General features: G+C 39.0%; 1 long non-coding RNA gene across 2 annotated transcripts in view; it reads left to right on the forward strand.

Moving 5' to 3' along the window:
• LOC119876291 overlaps positions 1–17,918 on the forward strand; it is a 51,137-nt gene that overhangs the window by 2,276 nt on the left and 30,943 nt on the right. For both annotated transcript variants that reach the window (XR_005359307.1, XR_005359306.1), the window contains exons 2-3: positions 5,138–5,205; positions 5,528–5,714. This is a non-coding gene — a long non-coding RNA (uncharacterized LOC119876291). The remainder of the gene's footprint in view (positions 1–5,137; positions 5,206–5,527; positions 5,715–17,918) is intronic.

The raw sequence follows: 17,918 nt of genomic DNA on the forward strand, positions 1-17,918 counted from the left end.
GTGGAGCCTACTTAAAAACAAACAAACAAACAAACAAAAAAAAAAAAAAAAAAAAAAACTTCCACCCTTCCATCTTTCACTCCTGTCAAAATCCATCCATATTTTGAAGCTCATTCCAAATTCTGTCTTCCCAATGAAGTTGTGCCTGTTTATCCCAACAGATCATCCTCCCCACTGCTAAATGCCTGCTAATGCCTCTATTCTTGTAAGACTGAGAGTACCTGTTATTTCAAACAGAATAATGTTCGTGGAGAGTGCTTTATAAACTGAAAAGTATCATAAAAATTGAGATTCAGTGTTTACTGAGCACCTTCTCTGCATTTCATGGTACCATGTGCTCCATCACACATACTTCACAGAGCTCCTCTTGACAGAAGCTCCCAGAAGTAAGGATGCTGTCTTATTCATATTCGTGTTCCGAGCACCTGGCATAGTGCCTGGCACAAAGCAGCCACTTAATAATGTCTCTTTTAAGGGCAGCCCTGGTGGCTCAGCGGTTTAGCGCCGCCTTCAGCCCAGGGCCTGATCCTGGAGACCTGGGATCGAGTCCCACGTCGGGGTCCCTGCACGGAGCCTGCTTCTCCCTTTGCCTGTGTCTCTGCACCCCCCCATTAATAAATAAATAAAATATTTTTTAAATATTTTTTTTTCAAATTTTTATTTATTTATGATAGTCACACAGAGAGAGGGAGAGAGAGAGGCAGAGACACAGGCAGAGGGAGAAGCAGGCTCCATGCACCGGGAGCCCGACGTGGGATTCGATCCCGGGTCTCCAGGATCACGCCCTGGGCCAAAGGCAGGCGCTAAACCGCTGCGCCACCCAGGGATCCCAAAATATTTTTTAAAATAATGTCTCTGTTAAGAACTGTATTAGGAACATTCACAGTTTTTTCTCATTTCATTATCAAAGCAACTCTGTAGAATAGATATGCCTTTAACCAATAAATGCCTTTAATCAATAAATATTGACAGAAGCAATGTGTAAATCACCATGCTAGTGTTAGAGACACATCAGTGAATAAAATAATCCCTGCTCTCTTATTTTACAGATGAAACTGAGGTGCCCAGCAGTGGCTTTCTTAGAGTCATACTGCTAGTGAGTTGTAGATCCAGACTGTACATCTTCCTGGTCAAAAGACCAGGGCAGAAACACAAGAAATGGTATTTTTATTCTTTTTATTATGTTATGTATTTACAGATATCATTCATATAATTTTATTTTATGTATATATTTTTTAAAATAGGGAGAGAGCATGGGGAAGGGAGAGAGAGAGTCTTAAGCAGACTCCACACCCAGTATAGCATCTGACACAGAGCTCAATCTCACAACCCTGAAATCATGACCTGAGCTGAAATCAGGTGTTGGATGCTTAACTGACTGAACCACCCAGGAGCCCCTATTATTAGAAGTTATTAATGTGTATTTATTTAATGTCACATTTTCCAACTCTATATTCGATAGTAGATGCTTAAGATTCTAAAAGGTCCATATAATTTAGGGATAAGGTCAGCAATTATCTTAATTTTTTAAAAGGAGTGCAAAATTAGACCTAAGTATATTTCACCCCAGGAAATTACTCCACTCCCAGAATATGGCTGATGATATTGGTGTGTTTCCTAAATTTAAAGATACAATTGATATTAAAATTAATTGACCTTCCTGCCTGCAGTCTTGTCTTGCTCGAAGACATCCTCCATCCTGCCAGTGGGCTGATCCCATTAAAATACTGATACGATTGTGTTACTTTCCTGATGAAAATCCTTGAATGACATTCCATCACCATTTTTTTTAAGATTTTATTTACTTATTCATGAGAGACACAGAGAGAGAGAGAGGCAGAGACACAGGCAGAGGGAGAAGCAGGCTCCATGCAGAGAGCCCGACGTGGGACTTGATCCAGGTTCTCCAGATCACGCCCTGGGCTGCAGGCGGCGCTAAACCGCTGCAACACCGGGGCTGTCCAATCACCATTTTTAATAGAATAAAATAGACTGCTCAGCTGGACACTTAGCTTCCCTCAAGCTCTGCCTCCACTGCCCATCAGTCCTGCATCAGGCCTTTCTCCTCAGCAGGTTATGTTGGTTATGTTGGCTGCCTGAACCTGGCTGACTTCTAGCCAGCTTCTAGGACTCTAGTCCTTGGAGGAACCATTTTCTGAAATGTGCACCTTTGGGAACCTTACGCACTAGAAATCTCTCTGTCACAGCTTGTCCTTCAATTGTTATATGCAAATAAGAGCTTGAATCAAGTGACTTGCTCAATTTCAGGTCCCGTTTCTTTGTTAAGATGACTTTTTTTATACTTTTTCACTTTTTAATGTGTCCTTCAAATGTTAATAGTTGTCTTTTTTTTTTTTTGTCATGTTAGCCACTCCTAATGAACAATGTGCTTGCGCTGCAAAATGCAGGTGTTCTAATTTTAGCATTCCTTTTTCATTGATCACCTAGACTACTTCTGTAGGCAGACTTGCCTTCATCTTCTATTCAGATCTGAAGTAAAACCTGTATGGGAAAGCAGGATAAATGCTGGGTTGTTTCCCTTTATTTATCTGCTATACTTACAGGTTTACTCATATTCTCTTTATTCAAAAGATGGTTTAAAAAGTTATAATCAAGGCACCTGGGTGGCTCAGTTGATTAAGCGTCTGCCTTTGGCTCAGGTCATGATCTCAGGGTCCTAGGATTGAGCCCCACAATCAGGTTCTCTGATCAGCAGGGAGTCTGCCTCTCCCTCTCCATCTGCCTCCCCTGCAGCTTATACTCTCACTTGCTCTCTCTCCCTCCCTCACATAAATAACAATCTTTAAAAAAAAATAAAAAAGTTATAATCTTCTGGGGCACCTGGGTATTTAGTTGGTTAAGCATCTGACTCTTGATTTTGGCTCCTGTCAGGATCTTAGGGTCGTGAGATTGAGCCCCTCGTTAGGCTCCACACTGGCCATGGAGCCTGCTTAAGATTTTCTCTCTGCCTTCCTCCTCCTTTAAAAAAAGTTATAATTTTCTTGGGATCCCTGGGTGGCTCAGTGGTTTAGCGCCTGCCTTGGGCTCAGGTCATGATCCTGGAGTCCCGGGATCGAGTCCCACATCAGGCTCCCTGCATGGAGCCTGCTTCTCCCTCTGCCTGTGTCTCTGCTCTCTCTCTGTGTGTCTCATGAATAAATAAGTAAAATCTTTAAAAAGGTGTTATAATTTTCTAATAAATGTATATTTCACCTAAATTTTCAAACTATATTGACATAAATTTTTCCTAGTATTATCTTTTTAAAAAATCTCTGATACATCTATATATTGCTTTTTATATTTCTTATATTATTTTCTGAGTCTTCATTTTTCTTTGAATAACTTAGCAAAAGTTTGTTTTATTGGTCTTTTCAGATAACAGCTTTGGACAATGATTTTCTGTGCTATTTCTTTATTTTCTAATTTTACTCATTTTTTTATAGATTTTATTTTTAAGTAGTCTCTACATTCAGTGTGGGGCTCCACTCACAACCCTGAGATCAAGAGCCATACACTCTACTGACTGAGCCATCCAGGTGCCCCTTATTCATTTATCTTTATAATTTTTTTCATTCTACGCTCTTGGGATTTACTTGTTTGTTCTTTTCCTAATTTCTTGATCTAGATACTTAGTTTATTAATTTTCAATTTGGTTTTTATTTTTTATTTTATTTTATGTTTTTGAAGATTTTATTTATTTATTCATGAGAGACAGAGAGAGAGAGAGAGAGAGGTAGAGACACAGGCAGAGGGAGAAGCAGGCTCCACGCAGGGAGCCCGATGTGGGACTGGATCCCTGGTCTCCAGGATCAGGCCCTAGGCTGAAGTCGACGCTAAACCGCTGAGCCACCCAGGATGCCCTCAATTTGGTTTTTAAAAGAAGTATTTATCTAAGTATTTCAGTTTCCTCTAAATAGTGTGTTTGACTGTGTCAAGAGTTTGAAGCATGGTATTTTCTGTATTGTTCAGTTTAAGTATTATCAGATTTCCATGCTGTTTATTCTCTGGTGGTGAGGCATTTGGAAGTGTTTTAAATGTCTGAATGTACAAAGGTTAGAAGTCAATAACACCGCAGAAGCAAAGATCAGTGAACCTGAAAACATAGCAATAAAAGGTTTCCAGAATGACATCCAAAGAGAAAAAAGACTAGAAAAACATAAGAACATGATGGTATCATTGGGCTGTTGGACAATATCATATGGTCTAACATATTTCTATTCAGAGTCCCAGAGGGAAAGAGAATGAGACTGAAATGAAGACATGTTTAAACCAATAAAAATTAGTAGAGCTATTACTTTCAGACTCATTGAAAGAACTTAAGAGGTTTTTTGGTAGGCAGCTTCTGACATGGCTTCTGTGATCCCCACCTGCTGAGATTCACACCTGGGTATATTCCTCTCCTCTTGAGTGTGGCTGGACCTAGTGATTGCTTCTAACAAATAGAATACAGCAAGAATGATGGGATGCCACCTCTGCACTATGTTATAAAAGACTGTGAATTCTGTCTTGTTGATTCCCTTCTTCTGTTGCCCTCCTGGTTTACATGCTTTGGTGAAGAAGCTGCCATGTTGCGGACACTCACATGGCAAAGGACTAAGGCCAGCCTCTAGCAAACAGCCTGCAAGGAACTGAGACCTCTGTCCAGTTATCTAGTCATAAAGAACTAAATCTGGCCAACAACCATTTGAATAAGCAGGGAAACAGATGCATCCTCAGGGGAGCCTTGAGATGACTACATCACCAGCTGACACCCTAATTGTGGCTTCTGGGGGACCCTGAAGTGGAGAGCCCAGCGAAGCCATGCCAGATCCAGAAACAGATAACAAATATTGTTTCTGTTCATTATACTTTGGAGCAATTTGTTATGCAGCAGTAGCTAATACAATGTTCTTCAAGAATCATGAAATTGAATCGGAAAGGAAGGACTCAGAGGCAAGAAGAAATGATAAGCAAAAAATTAGCGACCATATGGGTAAATCTAAATAACAATTGGCTGTACAATAATAACACCAAGTATGATCTCATGAGAAGATAAAAATAAAAGCAGGATAGACTTACATTATTGCCAATATGTAATTAGTAATAAGACTGAACATAGTATTGACACAATCCTCTCTCTCTTTCTTTTTGGTAACAGAATATCTTGCAAGGACTTTAGCGAAGCAAGTCTTACCAGCTAGAGACATTTCCCAGCTTCTTTTACAGGTAGGTGTGTCCCTTTAACAGCTTTTGCTGAAGCCATGCAAGTAGAAGTGATGCGTGCAACCGAATAACCTTTTTATTTTTTTTATTTTATATTTTTTTAAAGATTTTATTTATTTATTTGTGAGAGACGCAGAGAGAAAGGCAGAGACACAGGCAGAGGGAGAAGCAGGCTCCCTGTAGGGAGCCTGATGCGAGATTTGATCCCGGGACCCCGGGATCACACCCTGCACCAAAGGGAGATGCTCAACTGCTGAGCCACCCAGCGCCCCTCGGATAACCTTTTTAAAAGGAAGCTATTCTGTCTGTTTTCCTTTCTCACTAGCTAGAAAATGACAGCAACCAGGGTGATCACATGAGACGCAAACACAGAAGCTGAATATTGGAGATGGCAGCCTGCCAGAACCAGTCTCCCAGCCTGGGGTCCTGCGTGGCTCTGGGAAGCAGGGTACCATCCCAGCCCACCTTGGAGGTGCTTCGTGAGACAGAAGTTAACATTTATGCTACTGAAGGTACTTACTTTAAAGACTTTGTTACAGCAGCTTAGCCTCGATCCTGACAAATACATAATTTAAGCTCCAAAAGAAAGAATAAAAGAAGGGAAAAAAACATTTTAAAAGCACAAATTTTAAAAGAATAAAATGAAATCTTGAAAATAAGTCCCAATGGGATCCCTGGGTGGCGCAGTGGTTTAGCGCCTGCCTTTGGCCCAGGGCGCGATCCTGGAGACCCGGGATCGAATCCCACGTCAGGCTCCCGGTGCATGGAGCCTGCTTCTCCCTCTGCCTGTGTCTCTGCCTCTCTCTCTCTCTCTCTCTCTCTGTGACTATCATAAATAAATAAAAATTAAAAAAAAAAAAAAAAAAAAGAAAATAAGTCCCAATATATCCAAAGTAAATGGATTAAATACACCAGTGAAAAGACATACTTTCATTTAGGATATGAAAATTCTGACTCTAGACATCTCAAAGAGATATCAAAATTATAAAAGGTATAAAAGGATTTAAAAATACAAGGTAAATGCAATTAAAAGATAGTTTATTGTATTGCTGTCCAATTAAAGGGACTTTTTAAAAATTCAATTAAATAGACCAGGAAAAAAATGCATTATAAAGACTAAATGGAAAAAAAAAAACTAAAAAAAAAAAAAAAAAAAAAAGACTAAATGGGGGTCACTAAAAAATGCTAAGCATTTAAATTAAGCTGGAATGTTCAGCAACTCTAAACCTATAGATATCTAACAACACAGCATATATTTATGAATATATGTTATATATAAAACAGTTTCATGGGAAAATAGGCAAATATGCAGTCACACAGGGAGATTGTTAACATACTTCTTTTGGTAATTAATAGATGAAACATTCAGTAAGGCTAAGAAATTTGACACATGGAATAGCCTGTACTTAGTTAAGTAATCCAGTTTTCCAGTTAAGTACAGAGGGAACACTTATAAAAATTTACAGTGTCCTCAGTAATAAGTGTCAAGCAAATTTTTAAAAAATGATACTAGAAACCACGTCATAGTTGAAAATAAAAATAAGGGTTATTTACTTTGCTCTAAAATATAGGAACTTCAGAAGATAGAAGCTTTCTAACTGGATTTACCTGTAGGTTAACTACTCCTGAGATATTTATAGAATTCTGATATTTTAATGTTGTCATATTTTGTTTTGGATTGTATTATAGTACAGGTCAATAATGTGCATTGGTAGCACTTTATTCACACTATTACTGAGAAAGGTGACCTGCACAATGTTAATTCATTTTCATTCAGTTTTAAGTTAAGAAGAAATGGCCAGAAATTCTTTCAACTCTACAATTTTAAAAATTCAGTGTAGGCTATGTTTTTAATTTCTGAAATTTGGGTCAAACTATTTCTTGTCAAAAGTTTGCAGAGATCTAGTGGCACCAGGCATAAGAAAAATCACCTAAGGCATTTATACATACATGTGTGAGGCAGAGACAGATTGAACATTGCCCTTGAGTGATACCAGTAACATGGTTTCCTTGCCAATAGCTCAAAAGTCATCTTTAGCCTCAGGCCTGGATTAAGTAATCTTAAATGTTTATAGAACAACAGACTGCCCATTGTACACTTAATTTATAGGGTCCAAGCCAGGAGAATATATAGTGTGTGGTGCTGTTCATTCACGATGTGTTATTTTGAAATATTTAGTACAAAACGTAGTAAATGAACTTAATTCTGTATCCTTACAAAAGATTACTGCCTTGATGTATTCTCTTTTGCAGCCGTATCAAAATGATTACCTTATAATTATGTAGGTCAGATTTAAAATGGGACTCATGAGCTAAAATTGAGGTATCAGCAGGGCCACATTCCTTTAGAGAAGCTATAGGAGAGAATCTGTTTCCTTGCCTCTTCTGGCTTCTCGGGGCTCTAGAGGCCACCTGCATTCTTTTCTTTTCTTTCCTTTCCTTTTCCTTTTCTCCTTCCTTCCTTCCTTCCTTCCTTCCTTCCTTCCTTCCTTCCTTCCTTCCTTCCTTCCTTCCTTCCTTTTTTAATTTGGGAGAGAGTGAGAGCAATGGATGAGCATAGGTAGAGAGAGGGGCAGAGGCTCCGCTGAGCAGGGAGCCCAACTGGGCCTCAATCCCAGGACCCTGGGATCATGACCTGAGTTGAAGGCAGACGCTTAACCTACTGAGCCACCCAGGTGCTTCTTTTTTAATTTTTATACTTTATTTATTTATTTTTTTTCATGTGCATTCTTTGGTTCACTTCTAGCTTCAAGAAACCAGCAACAGTTGGTCAAGTCCTGATACCATTACATCTCTTGGATCTTTCTTTCTTTTTTATAAATACTTATTTATTGTAAGTAATCTCTGTCCCCAACATAGAGCTTGAACTCACTATCCCAAGATCAAGAGTTGCATGCTCTTCTGACTGAGTCAGCCAGGTGTCCCTCCCTGACCTTTCTTTATCATTTCTGTCTTAGCACAGCAGGAAAGGTTTTTACTTTCAACAACTCGTGTGACTTGCTGAGGGCCATCTGGATAATTCAAGATAGTCTCCATTCTTGAGGTCTCTACTTCTAATAACACCTGAAAAATCCCTTTTGTCACATAAGGTAACATACTCACAGGTTCTAAGAATTAGGGCATGGACATTTATATGGGCCATTATTTTCCCCTCACATTTGAGTTTAAAAATTAAACAAGTTCAGCACTAATACTAACCATGAGGGGATCCTTTCCATCATCACTCTTACTTTCTGGGCTGAATTTTGACCACTATCCATTAATGAAGGCTTCAAGACTTTCCTCAACATATAGAAGTGATGTGTACTGTATCTACCAAAGATTTTCCAGTCACTGAAATGTATTACTAACTAGACGGTAAATATGATAACAGCTAACATATATTGAGTACTTACTGTGCTCCAAGCACTCTTCTAGGTGCTTTACATGTTTTGAGTTATTTAATCTTCACAAAAACCCTATGAGGTGGGTATCACCATCATTACCATTTTACTGATGAATGAAGTTTGGTGCAGTTTATATTTAAATTAAATGAGGTTTAGGGTATTACCAAAAGAAATGATACCAGATGACCTTCAATATAGTAGTTTTTATAATACACAAACACAGAAAATGTACTACGTATTTTATATTATGTTCTATCAAAAATGAACTTATTCACCTTTAGATTTGAGAGAAAAACATAGAATGGAATCTATACTTTTCATTTCTTTGAATCTGAAAGAAATGCATGTGCTAATGTGTGAATATGTGCTTGTGTACATCATTATGATTGCCTATATGTGAAGAGAGATTAAATCAGAGATTAGTTAAATGAACTATGGCACTGTCCTGCAATGGAATAATATGCAGCTGGAAAAAAAAAGTAAGTGAAGTTCTTTGGGTACTGATACACAGTGATTTCCAAGATATGTTGTTAAGATATACTGAAAAAAAAAAAGTGAGTATAATGCATCATCTTTTGTGTAAGGAAGAGGAGAGGGGGCACCTAGGTGGCTCAGTTGTTGAGCATCTGCCTTTGGCTCAGGTTGTGATCCTGGGGTCCTGGGATCGAGTTCTGCATTGGACTCTCCCCAGGGAACCTGCTTCTCCTTTTGCCTGTGTCCCTGTCTCTGTGTCTCTCATGAATAAATAAATAAAATCTTACAAAAAAAAAAGAAAGAGAAAATGAATATTTACATTTGTATGGCTTGAATTTGTGTATATAAATACCAGAAGGATAAATAAGAAAGAAAGAAATGGAACAGCAGGGGCAGAGTAGACAGGGTCAAGGCAGGGAGCAAGACTCCTCAATGTGTGCCTCATGATAGGACTTTAACTTTTGGACAGTACAAATGCATTATCTACTCAAAACAGAACCAAACAAGGTAAGCACAGCTTTGAAAAGAAACGATTCCTCTTTCTGTGGCTCACTGCTTTTTCTGAGCATGCTGTATTTTTTGATAATCTTGCATATGAACTCAAAGCATTTAGAAGCCAGAGCAGGGAAAGACATGCAACATTTCTCCTGTGAGAAAAAACGTAGAGCCAGCACATTAGAAGAAGCGGAACCCAGAAGAGCATAAAATGGCAAAACAGCATCATTTCCTAGGCAGCAGGATCTCAGTGGTACTTAAACATCTGTATACATTGAGAAAACATAGGGCCTAATGTCAAGTGACTTGCCACAGTTGCTTTTTTTTTTTTAATTTTTATTTATTTATGATAGTCACACACAGAGAGAGAGAGAGAGGCAGAGACATAGGCAGAGGGAGAAGCAGGCTCCATGCACCGGGACCCCGACATGGGATTCGATCCCAGGTCTCCAGGATCGCGCCCTGGGCCAAAGGCAGGTGCCAAACCGCTGTGCCACCCAGGGATCCCCACAGTTGCTCTTCTAATTTGTGAAGACATTAGGACAGGAATCCCTGGACCCCTAATTAACAATTTCAGTGTTTATGTCTTTATATCATGATGCTATCTATTGATTATAGTGCTGCCCTCTCTAATGAGGTAAAAATAAGGTGTGTAAAGTACTTTAAGCATTTGGACATATATTAACTACTTTAATCATCACATTATATATTATGATAAGGTAGTATCACTTAATAGTTAAGGTCATAGGCTCTGGAGTTAGACTTTGAGTCTTTGCCTCATTTCTTACTATGTGATCTTGGACAAATGTCTTCTCAAGTCTCTTCCTCATCCATAGGTTGGGAATATAACAGTACTCACTTCGGAGGATTGGTGTGTAGAGTAAATGTTACACATGTAAAGGACTTAGCCAGGCCCCCAGTAGGTGCTCCCTGAGTGTTATTCTTGTTATTGCTTTTGTTTTACTGATAGAAATCTAGGTAGGTGAGAATGGTTGAGTAGATACTCAAGGGCACGTAGGTTGCAAGCAATGGGTCAAGAACTAGTCTAGATTTTCTCACTTTAAAGTATCATGCTCTTTCCATCCCTAAATAATCCATAAATTCCATGTGTTTGATTTTCCTCTAACTGTAGTAGTTTTTCTGCTTTGACTTGCAAAGCAGTCAGTGTGAACCTTTGCACAGAAAAGGGAATAGCTCAATGTGTTTCAGTAGGAGAAAAGGAAAAAACTCATGTATACAGTCAGATATGATTTTAGTGTCGTCACAGGATCTAACAGATTATATATAAATATTAATTATTTTGTGTATGCTAACATTTCTTGATGTCTAATTGGTTAGAAAAGATTTTCTTCACATAAAGCATTTTCATTCAGATACATAAATATAGTTTTATAAATACATAAATTATGTAAATATATAAATTATATATATAATTTACAAATATATATCATTTATATTTATATATCTGTCCTTACATATAATGTAAATCATTTCAGATTTAAGTTAAATTTATATAACATAATATATAACTTACGTGCAAATATGGTATACAGTATATTATATAAAATTATATACCATGCATATAAACATTTGCATATTTAAAATAATTTTAAAATGATTGTGCAGCTGAGTAATATTCTGTTGTATATATACACCACATTTTTTATCCCATTTATTTATGGATGGACATTTGGACTTTCCATATGTTGGCTACTAAAAATAATGTTGCAGTAAATATAGAGGTGCATACAAGTTTTTGAGTTAGTGTTTTCGTTTTCTTTGGATAAATTCCTAGTAATGGAATTACTGGATGTTATGGTAATTCAATTTTTAACTTTTTGAGGAACCTCCCTACTGTTTCCACAGTGACCATACCCAGCTTGCATTCCCATTAACAGTGTATGCAGAAAGGGTTCCCCTTTCTCCACATCCTCACCAGCACCTGTTGTTTCTTGTGTTTTTTATTTTAGCCCTTCTGACAGATGTGAGGTGGTATCTCATTGTGGTTTTGATTTGCATTTCTCTGATGATGAGTGCTCTTGAGCATCTGTTGGCTATCTGTAAGTCTTCTATGGAAAAATATCTATTCAGGTTTTCTGCCCATTTTTTAATTGGATTATTTGTTTTTTTTGGTGTTGAATTGTATTAACGTTCTTTATATATTTTGTATATTAACCCCTCATTGTATATATCATTAGAAGATATCTTCTCCCATTTGGTACATTGTTGATGGTTTCCTTCACTGTGTAAATGCTTTTTATTTTGGTATAGCCCCAGTAACTTGTTTTCATTTCCTTTGCCAAAGGAGACTTATTTAGAAAAATGATTCTACAGCTGATATCAAAGACATTACTGCCTATGTTTTCTTCTAGGAATTTTTAAGGTTTCAGGTCTCATATGGGTCTCTATTCCATTTTTACTTTATTTTTATAATTGGGGGGATTATTATTATTATTAGAGTCAGACTTCCACTCCATCACTTCATGAGTCAAGGTCATCACTGACCTCCACTGTCAAGTTTCAGTACTCCTACTTTAAGATCAGCAAACAGCATTTATCTTGTCAATGTTCTTTCCTTCTGCAAATGCCTCCTTCCCTTATCTTTAAGGACACATTTCTTGGTTCTGCTCCATCTCCTTTGCTGGTTTATCCTCATGTCTCCGAATCAGTTTGAAGATTGGTCCTCAAACCTTCTATTTTCCCTCTTTATGCTGGATGATCTCACAAAGGCTTCTCGTGTTAACATGTATACCTATATACTGCTGAAGCATAAGTTTATATCTGGCTAAGGCCTCTAGCCTGAATTCCAAATCTGGTTTTCCAATTACTTACTCAACATCTTAAATTAGCATGTGCTAAGTGGAATTATAGTTGACCCTTGAAGAACATTGGGGGGTGGGTTTAGGGGTACCACTCCACCCTGCACAGCAAAAATTCCACATGGAACTTTTGACTTCCCAAAAACTTAACTACTAGGTGCCTACTGTTGAGAGAAGCCTTATCGATAACATAAAACAGTTGATTAGCACAAATTTTGTATTATATGCTGTGTTCTTGCAATAAAGCAAGCTAGAGAGAAGAAAATGTTACTAAGAAGTCATATGGAAGAGAAAAAACACTCTTATCAGTACTGTACTGACTGTACTGTAAAAAATCTGCAAATAAGTAAACCCACACAATTCAAGCCCATATTGTTCAAGGGTCAACTATATGGATTTCTGAATATCCTCCAGGAACTAAACTTTCTCATCCCACAGCCTTCTCTGTCTCAACTGATGGCAACTCTGTTCTCTGGTTTTCTCAGGCTGAAAACCTTGCAGTCATCCTTAAGGCATCCTTGAGGCCTTGCTCTATGTCTCATCCCACATCTGAGCATGTTGTCAGTAAATCCTGTCATTTCTACCCTTAGGATATATTAAAATTAGACTGCTTCTTACACTCCACCTGCTGCTACCCTGGAGGCAAACCACCATCATTTCTTGCCTGGATTATTGCGGGAGGCACCCCGTTGTATCTCTCTCTGCTTCTGCATTTGCTCTCTCTATAGTTTTTCTCAATACAAATTTTATTAAGAGTTTAAGTCAGATTATGTCATTCTGTCACCAGCTAAATTCCAAGACCTCATCTTTACTGCTCATCTGCTTATACCCACCTACCTTTGTCCCACATTTTTCCTTAAGCTCTTTCCAGAGCTTTTAACTCAGCCAAAAGACCCCACGGCACAGCATCCCTGATGGAAATTGCAACTATCCCGCAAGTGATAACACCTCCCTGAAGGGAGAGTCCAGTGGCCCAGATCATCCAGACCAGTTTTAGCTTAACTCCAACCTCACTCCCTGCGCAGATGGAGCATGGAGAGATGGACAGTTTACCTCATTACTATACTAAAATCTCTGCCCACAGAGGAGCACCGGCCTCATTTACATACTCTGCAACATCTAGGCAGGTTTCCCTAAGGTTTTTGTGTGACCTTGTGCCCCCCTCTACATACCATGACAGCGCTTCCTTCATAAATATTCATCCTAACCCCAAATAAAAGGAACCTGTTCGCCTTTGCTCAGGGAGTCATGGCTTTGGAAGTTATTCCCCACAATCCCCTTATTTACTGCAAATATTTTTCTTTGTATGACAATTCTACCTTTTGTAGTTTCTATATGTGACTCACCAACGAGCAAACTCATGCTGCTTAGTTCCCTTACAGTTCCTCTGCTCAAAATACGTGAACAGATTCCCATCTCATTCAATGGGACAGTGAGATCCTTACAGTGGCTCACAAGACTCGATATGGCCTGTCCCTTCTGCCTCCCTGGGCACACTTCCTACCTCTCACCTGTTTCTTACCTGGGCCTTTTCATCTGCTCTTCCCTCTGCCTGAAATCAGGCTTTCTCCCAGACAGCTACATGCCTTACTCCCCTACTTTCTTTAGATATCTTCTCAAATGTTACTTTTTCTAGTGAGACCTTTGCAAATCATAAAATAACAACTGCCCACCCCCATTCCCTATCTCCTCTTCCCTGCTTTCCAATGCTGTACTATATTTATTGGCTATCTCACACATATTATACTCACTTTATTGTCTGTCTCCACATCCACCCTTCTCCCACCTCCTAGGTGTGCTCTTCAGGAAGTTAGCAACTTTAATGTACTTACAGTAAGAGTATAGTAATACTGTTATTTAAATAAATCAATGTTTTGCCCATAGGAAACATTTAATAAATATTAGCTGAAAGAATTAATAAGCCGAAAATACTCACCCTTGGACTTGAGAGTAGAAGTAAAGTGAAACAGCCAGAAATGCAAATCTAAGTATTAGAAATATATGTATAGCCTGGTGGGCCAGATTTCCCTGGAATAAAGAGGTCACGGGACCAGAAAGCTACATAAGCTGTGTGCTAGACCCAGGTCAGCCCCTGGGATTCTAATAGTGGTAACAGTTACCAATGGAAGGTCTGCCAGAAATGTAACTTTTGCATATTGAAAACAGTAATTGAGGATCAGTGAAAATCATTAAACAATAAAAATTCAACTGAGTAGCTTAAAAGATCAAATTGGCTTTATCAAATTATTCATGAATGGAGCACCTTCCATCTAGCAAATAGAAAGGAGCTCCTTTGAGCTGCAGAGAAGGAAAGGCAGAGAGGTAGCAAAAAAGAAGAAATTATTGGCAAAGAATGCATTGTTTCAGGCAAGGTCACCCTCCTAAGGGGAGCAGAAGGATCTATCAGTAAATTTCTAGTGCTGACTGGGAAATTCATGTTGACCATTAAAATTTACATATCTGTGGGTTGAAACCACAGTCAGGTTAGGCATAGTAAGTCTTGGTTTATTCACAAGGAGCCCTTGACATAAGTGACTCCGCATTTTTTTTTTTTTTAAGATTTCATTTTTAAGTAATTTCTACACCCAATGTGGGGCTTGAACTCACAACCCCGAGATCAAGAGTCACATGCTCTACTGACTGAGCTCCATTTTAAACCTGTGGTTTTCTTTTAAGCAAAACAAATGGAAGGTTCCAGCTTCCATAAGCCTACACTAGCTAAAGTAATTAATTACTATTAAGGGACACTGGGACTTTCCTCCAAAAAAGAAAATGTGTTTAGAAGAAATAATCAGAATCCCTATAAACTCCTTCTATCCAGAAATAGAGCTTGACAGAGTCAAAATTAAGTATAATGTTAAGGGAAAGTGTATTCAATTTCCACTTAATTTGAAGATTGCCAACAAAGCCATAATGGACAGACTCAGGCAGCATTGGCTACTTTCATTCAATAGATGGAGCCAGAGTAGAAAGGAAACCGTCTGGCAGATTGTGAAACTGCACAGAGAGGGTTCTGACACTGGGAGTCTACTGCGGATTCCAGCCCCTGTGCGACCAGTAGGCACCCACCCAGGGCTCTTGCCAGTCGCCAGTCAGTTGCCTGGGGCGGGGGTGGGGGTAGACGGGTTCTTTCGAGGCCAGTGATGAAAGTGCTTCTGCCTTAAACAGCTCTTGGCCCCACTTGGTCATTCTCATGCTTCAGAATGCAGTGAATCCTTCCATGGCTTTCTTCCCTGCTCTCCCCCAGCCAAGCATCCTGTTCCTTTACTCACAGGCTAATCAGCAACTGTAATTACCTTTTGTTTACATGTTTGTTTGCTTTCCCTGCTAGAGGGAAAAAGTTCCATCTTACCGGACTGAGCCCCGCAGCATGCTCAGCACCCAGCAGACAGTTCTTGCCACATGGTGAATATTTAGTAAATATTTGTTGAATGAATTCATTGGAATTCTGGGTTGTTTGAAGTGCCAGGCACTATACCAAGGTTTTTACATACATTTTCTTCCATTTTCTCTCACGAGATAAGCATTTACTGTGGAAAAGCTAAAATTTAAGGAGGCTGCATAATTTGTCCCCAAGGTCACATAGCAGAGTTGAGAATTAAAACCAAGTCTTCCTGATTCTAAAATCACACAACCTTCATAAACATTTTGTAAAGGAAGTGGTAATGCCTTATGGTAAAGTTTTCACAGGAAAGCCAAGGGGGAAAAGTAGGAAATGCCAGGAAACTGGCTGTGGCACTCGATTTGGTTCCTACTCCGACATTTGCTCCTATGCCAGGCATTCCATATAGCTCAAAATTAAATATACTTTCTGATACTGAATTCAGAGTCAAAGGAGAAGGAATAAGATCTTCTCTTCACATCTCCTCCTCTCTTTGTCCACACCTCACGCTTCCTTCTGACTGAGGATGTCCTTTCTTCACTCTCTGGGCATACTCAAAACAGACAAAAACTTAGACTGTGTCACTGGATCCTTGCAAGGAGGAAAAGCTGGTGTTGGACAAGTGTAAGACAGTCAAACTTTAACACAGAGGGACACTTAGAAGGTCTGAAAAGTAACAGAGTAGAATGCACAAACAGAAAGATGGAGGATCCAGAGATGAAAGTATATATGTGAGTGGGTAATAGGGCCTTCAGGAGTGGAAGAGAACCAGACTGAACAGTAATGCCCGACGTATAAAAGAAATAGTGTGAAATTGAGAAGTAGCTTATTACATTAGTACTCAGGACAAAATGTGATTCAAGTTCTGTCCCTTCAATAACACAAATGTCACAATTAAGACTAAAACTAACAAGCTAATACAAATAAAAGCCCCAGCTTGAAATCTCATATTTCACAAATAATATTCTGTTTGCATCTCCTAGCACTGCTGCAAAAAATGACTCCACGAAGTCCAGAAAGGAGCTAAATTACAGTGCTTTAATACAAAGCAATTACTCTGATGTACTCTAAATTTTCCTTAAATAAGTGAAAAGAAGGCTGTGACAGAAAAATCCTCGTGCACAGCCTGTACAGAAGCTCCCAAGGAGGCAATTGGCTAACTGCCTCAAGGCATATCCGAAATGGGGTGAAAACATGAACATTTTGCACTTGTTCAGGAACAAGTTCAGGCTGAGGAGTAGACAGGCCTATGGTCCCTGGGATGTGTTACTAGGGTCCTCGCTTGCTTTGTCTTCTTACCCTTCACTGCAGGCGTCGTGAGGACAGGTTTGTGGGCTCCAAGTGTGTCCTTCTGTGAAAAGCTGGGAGGTCAGAAAGAAGGTCAGGGCTTCACTCCCTACACCACACAACCCTCCCACCGCTGTGTGTCAGTAGAGGTAATGCCAATGCCTAAACCATTCCATCCTGCTGCTTGAGGCTGGGTGTTCTCATCTGAGGAGGAGTGATTCTGGGGAAGGGAATTTCTGTTCTCCATGTACACTCTCCAGAATCCAAAGTGAGCAGAGGCACTTTATCTAAAATTATATCTAGTTATTTCTTTTCATTTTTTTTTTAATTTAAAAAAAATATTCATTTGAGAGAGAGAGAACAAGTGAGAGCACAAGCAGTGGGGAGGATCAGAGTGAGAGGGACAAGCAGACTCCCTGCTGAGCAGGGAGCCCGACCTGGGGCTTGGTCCCAGGATCCTGAACATCATGACCTGAGCTGAAGGCATATGCTTCACTGACTGAGCCACCCAGGTGCCCCTTTTCTTTTTTCTTTCTCTCTCTCTCTCTTTTTAAATATTTTTGTACTTACTACAAGAAAATAAATGTGTTTTGATTTTTTTTCTCTTAAGAGCTAGTTATCAAAAAAAAAAAAAAAAAAAAAAAAAAGAGCTAGTTATCTTTGTTTTCTCCTTTATGGGGGAAATGTGGGTATTTAAAAATTAGTGTTTGGTATAGTAAAGAAGTTCCATTATGAAATGAATTCCAATGGGGCCAAATAATTAAATGTATGAAAGGAAATCTAAAGGTACTAGAAGGAAACCTAGAAAGGACTCCCATTAAACATGATACATTGACCACATGCCTTTATCTTCTCTCCTTGTGGTAAGCTATC

This window comes from Canis lupus, chromosome 5 (assembly GCF_011100685.1).
Source record: "Canis lupus familiaris isolate Mischka breed German Shepherd chromosome 5, alternate assembly UU_Cfam_GSD_1.0, whole genome shotgun sequence".
NCBI classification, from domain to species: Eukaryota; Metazoa; Chordata; class Mammalia; order Carnivora; family Canidae; genus Canis; species Canis lupus.